Consider the following 11,261-nt stretch of genomic DNA (forward strand, 5'->3'; position numbering starts at 1 on the left):
TAAGTGAAGCCTCTCAGAGCAGCATTCCTCCTGCCGGTGAACGTGAACGTCTCCTCATAGTTCCCCCCACTGAATGAGGCGCCCGGTGTCTGCATCTGTCCCTTTAACGGACAACGGTGCACGGCGTTATTAATCACCGTTAGTAAATATATAACCACGGTTTAACATAAGCACTATATTATTAGTTAACGTCGGTAAAAACGGCACATTTTCCGCTTCGCTTACGCTCGCTAACCCCTAAATGGTAAATTACCGTCAGTAGGCTAGCCGGCTGGAAGGACCTTCGATTCTTAACGTTAACGTACAATGCCAACAACAATAAAGTAACGTTCATTATCAATACGATTTAAAAGTCAGCTGGAAACGTAAAAGTCATGTTACAGTATACTTACATGTGTACGCGGTTTGTGTCGGGCTCCTCGCCAGAATCACCGCAGTCGTCCGCCATTATCCAAAACTTGTGAAGTCAGACGAGCCGCAATGCATTTTGGGAAGTTGAGTAGATTTAGCAAGGTCCGCTGTACTCAGAAATTCTTGCCAATGCAGTATACATCCGGGCATTTCTCGCGTGCACAAATTCACATACTATTGTATGTGAACGCACTACGTACTCAAATTTACGTCACAATTAAGTACGAGTAGGACGTTAGTATGGCATTTCGAACACAGCCGAGATCTATGATCTATGAACCCATCCTTGACCCTCTAGCAGAACTACGACCAGCCATTATAAAGCAGTTTATAGTTGTTAATGTTGTGTCAAAAGGTACTGCATTTAAACATGTTATTGCGCAAGTTTCCTGGCTTCATCCCCATCCGGACAGACATTTTTATGGAAAGCCAATAGAAGTTTGGAGCTTGCAGGGAACAGACACGTCATACCCAGCATCATTTCTGCCTGTTGAGCGCATTGCTGGGAGATGTGTGGTTAACACATCCACTGTGCATTTAAGCAAGACCAAAGAAAGGGTCACTGTAGTCATGCCACTATGCACAGTGGTTGAGCTCTAGGAGACTGTGATGTTGTTTGCATGAATGTACATTTTACCTTTGTGGCAAAGCCTGATTAAAAGTAATTGTTGAAGCAAATTGTTTTGTGTATCTTTGAATGAAGATAAAATGAAGTTATATCTTTGAATGAAGATGAAATGAAGTTAACACCTTTCAGAAAAATGTCACCTGGGGGAAAACTCCCCCTGCTACCCTGATTTGCATTTGTATAGCTCACAGCATTTTCATTTACATGTTAAAGCCTCCCCTAGGATTACGGGGAGGGGGGTCATGGGGGGACAACTGCCAAGCAAGGCCCACGTCAATTCCCGGCAATTTACGTCAGTTTTCGGTGTTTCCTGCAAATTGCCGTTTGCAGTCGTAAACCTGAACTTCCACGTCAATTTACAGGGCCGCTAACTGACGAAAATCCCACTTTTCATGCAGTGTAAGTACACAATCCGAGTACTTCTTTCAACACTTTATACGTGAATATACATCTTCTACGGTCAAAATTACAGATTGGTGCTTTAGTTTAACAGATAAAAGCACATAAACAATTGCATTAAATTGTTTTAATACTATCTGTGATTTCATGGAACAAGTTTAAGGTGAGGAACATTAAAACTTCCAAACTCAAACCAAAGAGCAGTGACAGTACTAACTTAACCGTTGTTTCCTCTTCAAAGCTAACTGCTAATTTGTTCAGTATTAACGTTAGCTAGGTCTCACTCTGACAGTCTTACCTCTCATCCAGTTCACCACTTGCTGTGGGGTCCACTTGCTCACAGTCTCCATTTCTCCGACCAGCTGTCCTCCGGGGTTTCATTTCTCTCTTGCTTCTCCAAACCACCGAAGTAGGCAGTCATTCGGGCGTGATTAACGGAGGACTTTCCGTTACAGCGCAGGAGACAAACGCGATACGAACGAACCGACACTTCGCCGCGCACTAACTGACTGAGCTCGTGGAGAAAGTTTACAGTCAAAGCAGAACACATGCGCGCGGGGCGGGTGTCGGGTTACCACGGGGTTTAACCACGCCCCCTACGCTTCTCCTGCAATCCCACAAGGGCCATCGGACTCGGAGCTTCAGTGAGACAAGTCAGGCTACATGACTGCATCTTTTGTGGATTTTAAATCGTTTTGTAATTATTGTATTCCTCGCCATACATATATTACGCCATATTTATATTATTATTATTATTATTTTTATCACCTATTTTCACTATATATTATAATACACTTCATTATACCATCTACAGGATATTATAGTGGATAGTCTATTAGATTACTGTACTATATTATAAACATGATATGGTATCACTAGTGTATAGCCTCAGGGTGCTGGACTTAGGGTGGAACCCTCCGTGCATGGTGAGGAGATTCTAGTCCTGATATCTGTGGCTTCTATCTCCTCCTTTGGCCAGTTTATGATACCAGCGGGGTATCTGATGGCGTACATGTTGATGGCTCGGACCTTGTTCTTACCATTCAGCTGACTTTTCAGGACCTGCCTTACTCTCTGGAGGACGTATTTGGCTGAGGTTGATTTCCTTGTGGCCTCTTCATGGTTTCCATTAGCCTGTGGGATGCCAAGGTACTTGTAGCTGTCTTGGATATCACCTTGCCCTCTGGTAGGTCGATCCCCTCAGTCCTGATCATCTTGCCTCTCTTTGAGACCATCCGGCCACACTTGTCTAATCCGAATGACATCCCTATGTCATCGCTGTAGATCCTGGTGGTGTGGATCAGTGAGTCTATTTCTCGCTGGCTCCTGGCGTGTGTGTGTGTGTGTGTGTGTGTGTGTGTGTGTGTGTGTGTGTGTGTATTATATATATATATATATATATATATATATATATATATATATATATATATATATATATATATTATATAGTATTGTTGTTTGGATGCAAACTCCGCAAACGGAAAAAATACTTTCGATGCATCTTTAACTTTGATCGATCAGTTTTTCTGGTGAACACATTTATATCCACATAGAAGCAACCAGCAGCATTGAAATGTATTATATCTATATAATATGTGTTATATCTACATAATATGTGTTATATCTAAACATAAAAAGTTTTATATCTACATAATATGTGTTATATCTAAACATAAAAAGTGTTATATCTACATAATATGTGTTATATCTAAACATAAAAAGTGTTATATCTACATATAATATGTTATATCTGCAGTCAGTTGTGATATTGTGACGTATACCGCTGTCAATGCGGGGGACTTGAATTCATTGAAGTCTTCCGACTTGATTTAATGAAGGTCTTTCTATTCTATAACTATATATATATATATATATATATATATATATATATATATTAAATGAAAAAAACATGAATTCAATACATTAATACACAATACAATTAATAAATAAAGGTTATTAATCATGAACCAGTGTCGAATGTGGAAATATATGTAATCTATTTTTATATTAATCTACTTACATATTTCTGTGTTTACCTTTAACTAACCACTGTAAGGCGGGACCAATTGGGCTCAGTTATTGTTATTCTAACACGTTTCGTCTGTTTTACACATTATGGCAGCATCTTGTGGTAAAATTTAAAAAACAGCAATCTAGTAAAAAATACATACAATAAAAAGCAAATTCCCATTTAATTTCCAACAATTTCCATGAAAACGTAATAATAACAGGTGACCTTAAAACATAACGAACCATCAGGTTTCGCTCCTCATTCAGTCCATGTAGTGATGGTGTTTTTTTCCTGATTCAGCTCCCGAAAGCATGACTGTCAGTTTGTTCTGCTGCACCCTCAGGTGGTGGATGACTGCTACTACACCTTCCTCAATGACGAGACTGGAGGTCCACTTTGCTCCATCCTCTAGAGACATCCCGTCTTTCTCATAGGATTAGTATGAAGCCCATGCAGTCATGGTCACATTTACCTGTTGAGGTCACATTTATCTGCTGCCTCCAAGTTCCCATAAAAAGAGCACAATCATATTGAATGAAGGAATACAGATGAGTATTTCACCCCTACATGACTTCAAAGACACAGGCTAATTATACATTGTAAATATAAGGTTCAAAATCGGTGAAGCCACTTCTGAGGGAATTCTCAGCCAGGGTCAAAATTGTCTCGAACCATACAGTGAAGTCATGAAATATGAACAGTATGGAAGGATTAAGGTCAACCCATTACCCTGATCTTAATGAGGATCTTGATTTCAGTCATTTCCTGTAAGATTTTTCCACTGTTATAGAGAGATATGTGTAGCTATAACATCACTGTCATTTGATGAGGTAGGATGTGTTTACATGACATTTAAGATGTTCTTTCTGTACCTTTATAGTGTACATTCTTTGTCTTGAGAGGTCATTTTTTTACTTTTGTATTTACTTTTGTTTCTTGGGACGTCGCCCCCTGCTGGCGACATTAATTAATTGAAAAGGCGTGGACTAGATGACATGAAGTGAACACTTTCTCAGAGTGGTTGACTGATGGCTGATTGTCTGCACCTCCTGATTTGCTCACACCTGCTGTAGAAGATATTTTCACGACATGCTTTCTCTGTAACTTCCTGAAGAAGGCTGGATGCTGAAACACATTGAGGTATTGTTTGTATTTATTTTCTACCTGTGGGGGATGTGATCGTTTTAATAAAGGCATTTTAAAACCTACTTGGAGACGAGTGTCTGGGTTCCATTCACCACCGCTGTATTTGGGTGTTCTTGTTGAGATTGTTTTGTGCATCAAACTGAGAAATGTGAAGAGACTTCAATGATTTAGGCTAGAAGTCAGATGAAGAACACATGAAGTTTCATGCAGACTTTTACTGTTTAAACCCACTTCATCACTCAGACGTACTGCAGTGGAGACAGAGATTATTATTAATGTAACTTCTACCATTACTATTCTACTAAACCATACCACTGTGATGTAACTTCAGATGTGACACACCTTTGACCTTTTATACTTGTAGTATGGGATTAATCCTAGTTATTGTTGGTTAGACAGAACAGATCACAACAAACACACAGTGGTTCAAATGGACATTATGGAATCAGTTTTCTCCAGATGTGCAGAGAATCAACACAAACACACAATGTCGCTTCATGTTATTTATTTTTTTTATTTATTTATTTATTTCGAACATGTAAAAGAAATTAAACAAAAAAAAAGAAAAGAAAAGCATAAAAAATAAAAGACATTCACAAGTCACAGAAGTCATGATACACACATTCTAATACTCAAATAATAATAATGCTGAATTAAATGAAAGAACATGTCCAAAAAGGAGGAGGAAGAAGTGTAAAACGTATTAACTCCTACCCCCTGTCACCCACTTTAAATACCCATTATAAAGTGCTTTCCTATTTATCAAGTTCATCTGGATTTTAACCTGGAGGACCTCAGGTTCCGTGAGGGTTGATAGGGTAAAAGGGTAGGAGATAAATAAGAAGGCCCAAGACCATTAAGACATTTAAAAATGAGTAAAAGAACCTTAAAATCGATCCTGAAACGCACAGGGAGCCAATGCAGCGATTTTAAAACTGGTGTAACGTGCTCCCGCCCTCTGGTCCTCGTCAGCACGCGTGCGGCTGAGTTCTGCAGTAGTTGTAAATTGTATATGTTCTTTTTGGGAAGACCAGAGAGCAGGGCATTGCAATAATCTAGGCGACAGGAGATAAAAGCATGCATCAGCACCTCCGTGCTGGCCTGAGAGAGAAACGGGCGAACTCTCTATAACCCCCTTCCCTTTCCGTGAATAGTTTTCGAAGTTTTTCCGATAATAGATGATGCTTTGCCTTAAATATTACTTGTGCTGTTTGAAATGCCACTTGGTCTATGAATTTTAGTAGTTTTGACTGTAGGAATAGTGATGTTGATCATGTGACGACACAGATGATCTTATTGGACGGATTCATCCATTATTGACTTCAGGAACTCAAGCGAGGTCTGGTCTGGTCTGGTCTGGTCTGGTCTGGTCTGGTCTGATCTAGAGTGGTTTCTTCCTCATTTCCTCTCCTCTCTCTAAGAGACTAAAGACAGACAAGAAGAGACAACAGAAAATGAACACATTTGGCAAAATTATTTAACTATAAAATAATTCTGAACATAAAATGAGAGTAAAGTTACCTTTTTAGAATGGAGGGGTCTCAGTTCATCCTGTCTCCTTTGGTCATCTGGTCTGGTCTGGAAGGGTCTGGTCTGGACTGACTGGACTGGTCTGGTCTGGTATGGTCTGGTCTGGTATGGACTTGTTTCTTCCTCGTTTTGTCTCGTCTCTCTAAAAGACAAAAAACAAACAAACAAATAAACAAACAAACAAGAGGAGACAATAATTAATGAACCAAATCAGGAACAAACAAATATTTAACTGTGTAAGAATTCTGATAACATAAAAATTGTATATTTGTCTTTTTAATGAGAGGGTTCCCAGTCCATCCTGTCTCCTGTAGTCGACTGGTCTGGTCTGGTCTGGTCTGGTCTGGTCTGGTCTGGTCTGGTCTGGAGTGGTTTCTTCCTCATTTCCTCTCCTCTCTCTAAGAGACTAAAGACAGACAAGAAGAGACAACAGAAAATAAATACATTTGGAAAAATTATTTAACTATGAAATAATTCTGAATATAAAATGAGGGTAAAGTTACCTTTTTAGAATGGAGGGGTCTCAGTGCATCCTGTCTCCTTTGGTCATCTGGTCTGGTCTGGACTAGACTGGACTGAAGGGTCTGGTCTGGTCTGGTCTGGTATGGACAGGTCTCGTCTGGTCTGGTCTACTCTGTACTGGTCTGCTCTGGGCAGGACTAGACTGGACTGGAAGGGTCTGGTCTGGTGTGGTCTGATATGGACAGGTCTGGTCTGGTCTACTCTGTACTGGTCTGTACTGGGCTGGACTGCTCTGGTCTGGTCTGGTATGGACTGGTCTTGTCTACTCTAGACTGGTCTGGACTGGACTGGTCTGGTCTGGTCTGGATTGGTGTGGTCTGGTCTGGACTGGTCTAGTCTGGACTGGTCTGGACTGGACTGGACTGGTCTGGTCTACTCTGGACTGATCTGGACTGGACTGGTCTGGTCTACTCTGGACTGATCTGGACTGGACTGGTCTAGTCTGGTCAGGACTGGTCTTGACTGGACTGGTCTGGTCTGGACTGGTTGGTTTGGTCTGGACTGGTCTGGTCTGGTCTGGTCTGGTCTGGACTGGACTGGTCTGGTCTGGTCTGGACTGGACTGGTCTGGTCTGGTATGGACTGGTCTTGTCTACTCTAGACTGGTCTGGACTGGACTGGTCTAGTCTGGACTGGTCTGGACTGGCCTGGTCTGGTCTGGTCTGGTCTGGTATGGTCTGGTCTGCTGTGGACTGGTCTGGTGTGGTCTTGACTGGTCTCGTCTGGACTGGTCTGGACTGGACTGGACTGGTCTCGTCTACTCTGGAATGGTCTGGGCTGGACTGGTCTGGGCTGGACTGGTCTGGTCTGGACTGGTTGGTCTGGTCTGGTCTGGATTGGTGTGGTCTGGTCTGGTCTGGTCTGGATTGGTGTGGTCTACTCTGGACTGGACTGGTCTAGTCTGGACTGGTCTTGTCTACTCTGGACTGGTCTGGACTGGACTGGTCTGGTCTACTCTGGACTGGTCTGGTCTGGACTGGTCTGGACTGGTCTGGTCTACTCTGGACTGGTCTGGTGGTGTGGTCTGGTCTCGACTGGTCTATTCTGGACTAGTCTGGTCTGGACAGCAGTGGTCTAGTCTGGTCTGGACTGGAGTGGTCTGGTCTGGTCTGGTCTGGTCTGGACTGGACTTATTATAGGTTATATTCATGTTAAGGTGAATTTTTGGACATATTTCAATTTTTGGAAGGAAAAAAAGTTTGGGATCAAATCATTTCGGGGAGCCCCTGTTGAAGATCTCTGGTCTAATATTTAATGTTTATTAGGTATCAGTTGGGCTGCACGGTGGTGTAGTGGGTAGGACTCTCGCCTCACAGCAAGAGGGTTCGATTCCCGGTTTCGACCCGGGGTTCCTTCCTTCTGTGTGGAGTTTGCATGTTCTCCCCGTGTGAGCGTGGGTTCTCTCCGGGTTCTACGGCTTCCTCCCACAGTCCAAAGACATGCAGGGTGGAGATAGGTTAATTGATGACTCTAAATTGCCCGTAGGTGTGAATGTGAGAGTGAATGGTTGTTTGTCTTTACATGTCGGCCCTGCGATGGACTGGCGACCTGTCCAGGGTGTACCCTTTCTTCGCCCAATGATAGCTGGGATCGGCTCCAGCCCCCCGTGACAATGGATGGATGGATAGATATCAGTTTGGTTGACGTCTGGTCTTGGACTTTAACAGTGTGGTTTTAATGTTTTAACTTTAATGTGACGGTTATACTGTAAATATGGGGGAGTGCAATTCTATTAAATAGCTACGCATTTTTAGGCATTTATTATGTTGTTTGAAATTTCAATTCAGGTCCATGGAGAGAATAAGCCCCGCCCCTTGTGGTGGACCATGATAGGAACTGGAAAACTCTGTACGGTATCAACAGTGAGAGACGGATGTTTTCACCCCGTTTGAATTGTACCATGAATTACACATATACAATATTTGTTGATTTCAAGAAGGCTTTATTATCCCTTTTACTAGAATAAGTTTTCATTTATTTTCCCATCAGGCTGTCCTGCAGCAGCTCTTCTCTGAAACACGGTTTGACATCCTGCCCCTCCCTCCCAAAAAGCCTGATCTGCACCGATTGGACAGCACTCACTGTGTTGTGATTGGTCCACCTCTTAGTGTGTTTTTTACAAATGCCCCACCCTTTAAATAACCAGATAACAGTTGTTCTGCTGAGGAATATTGGTAAATTTAAGTGTAGCCTCTTCTTCTTCAGCTCCTCTTCCTCTAGAAGTCCATCATAAGGACATTTCTGTTTGTCTCTTCAACATGGAGACTTCATGCTCAGTTCGGCTCTTACCAGCTTTGTTTGGACGCGTGTAGTGGCTGGGCAGATATTATGCAAATGTGTCAGTTGGTGACATCACAGCAGATTTGAATTGAGACGTTTGAAGCAGTTCAGGAGCAGAGTTTGTGTGGGAGAGTAACTTCCTGTGGACTTGGTCTTTAGGCTTTTAAACGGAGGAGACCTTTTACATGAACACATCTTTACTACTCAGGAAAGATGAAGCAGAACATTAATTAAAGGTCCTCTTTAAAAGATAATCTTACACGTCAAGAAAGTCTCATTTTGTGGAATAACTGTTGAAGTTATACCTAACAAGAAAGAATTCCCCCCCAGCAGTGTGATAAGTGGCGTCTCCCTCTGAAGCTACGATGCTAGCGTGTTTGGTACCAGGATGTAATGAGGTAGCTAGCCAAGCTAACAGCCGTGTTGGTGACTTACATGAGTGTGAGACGAGAGATGGAGTTCACATTAAACCAAATGATACGACAACCTGAGACTTTCTGGACTTTGAAAAAATATATTTTAAATTGACAAACATTGTGTGTAAAACTTGGTACAATTCAAACAGGATCAACATTATGGGTCTCTGTGGATCAGGATATACGAGCATTAGGGTCAAAGTTCAAGGTGCAGTGTTATGACAAAGAAGTACGTCACACTGAGATACATGCAACAGCACTTTGTCAGGACGATTGCAACGTTTGTACTCAAAGTTAAGAGGAAAAGAAGGTGATTTTGTGAACACAGGGGGACTACTTTCAGCAGCGGATTAATCCACATCTGGGGCAAAACTACTAAGTGCATACTTTCTTGCAGAATCTTAAAAAGAATTCTTCTTTGCACTTTGTCTTTTTGTGACACTCCCTCATGTAAAAATATAAACTGCCTCAGCGTACACACACACACACACACTCTCACTTCTGATATGATGACACAGCACAAATAAAAAATATAATTAGCCTGAGCAGCAAAGTTCCACGTACCGTGACATTCTTCCATCCTGGATCATTGCTGAGTCGGCCTGCAACGTAGTATCGAAGACACTGTGCCAAGTTGTCCATAAACTCTGTTCCCTGGAGAAAAAAAGAAGTAAAAATCCTGTAACTCTGCAGCCTCGAGTCAAAGTATACATTTGTGTTCATCAGTTTACATACCCAGACTGAAAATTGTGAAATATTTTTTGGGAAACTTTGCTTTTGCCTGCACATTTCATTCAGGGCTGCACTGACTTTACTGAATACTGAGTCATAGGGAAAGCAAAAGAACTGTCAAAGGACCTGCAAGAAAAGGTAGGGGAACTTTATAAATCACAAGAATGATTATATGATGATTGAAGATATCCAAAGATTTCTAAATGCCAATCAGTAGTGTTCAACGCTGATAAAGCAGTGGAAAATGAGTGGTTCTGATGATACCAAGCCACAGTCAGGTCTAATCCACAACTGCCTGGAAAAATGGTCGTAATGCAAAGAAAAAGTCACAAGCAACTTCAGCTGAAATACAGGCTGTTCTGCCAAAAAGTGGTGTTTCTGTTTCAAGATGCACAATAAGGAGGAACTTGAACAAAGATGGGCTGAACGGTCAAGTTGCCAGAAAAAACAAAACAGCTTACAATAATTACAAGTAATAGCGAGCTCTTAATGAAAAGGATAACTATTGTTGATTTAATTGACGTTAAACATTCAAATTGAAATGCAACAAACCCCCAGTGTGTGAAATGTGTGAGCTCGGCAGACTGGCGTCCGTGTTCCCTGTAATTGTATTGTGGTTGAATCTCCATCATCCAGTCTGATGTTACATAATGCTCCTTTAATGGGGACTCTCTGAACAGATGCCCTCTCGCTTCCCAACCCTGCAGCACCACATTTAAGGTGAATTTGATTTTTTTGTATTTGCCTCCTCATATCTGTGGTTCATGTAGGAGGAGGGTGAGGGAGAGGGGGGAGAGGGCCATTAGCCTCCCCTCTTCAGGCAAGGCGGGTCTGACATCAACACTGCAGTATTATTACTGCAAAGAGCTGCTGATGGAAAACACTTGGCCTGCACCGACGGGCCATTTCCATAAACATTTACGCTGGAGTTGCAGGTAATAGGACCACGCCATCATTTCACTGTTTGTGGAGGGAAACAGAGGAGATGAAGGGGAATCTGATGCAAATCCCAGATGTGAGGGGAAACCTCACATCTGATGTGACACCAAAACACACTTTCACAGCTGCAGATGATGCATTCACTGAATTCATGCAAACGTGCACGCTGATTCTGGGCCCGGACTTCCTGCAGGCTCATTTCTATAATTTCTTGTTCTTTTTATCCTTACGTGGAAAAGTGTGACAGA

Source organism: Eutrigla gurnardus, assembly GCF_963514095.1.
Source record: "Eutrigla gurnardus genome assembly, chromosome: 16".
Taxonomy (NCBI): Eukaryota; Metazoa; Chordata; class Actinopteri; order Perciformes; family Triglidae; genus Eutrigla; species Eutrigla gurnardus.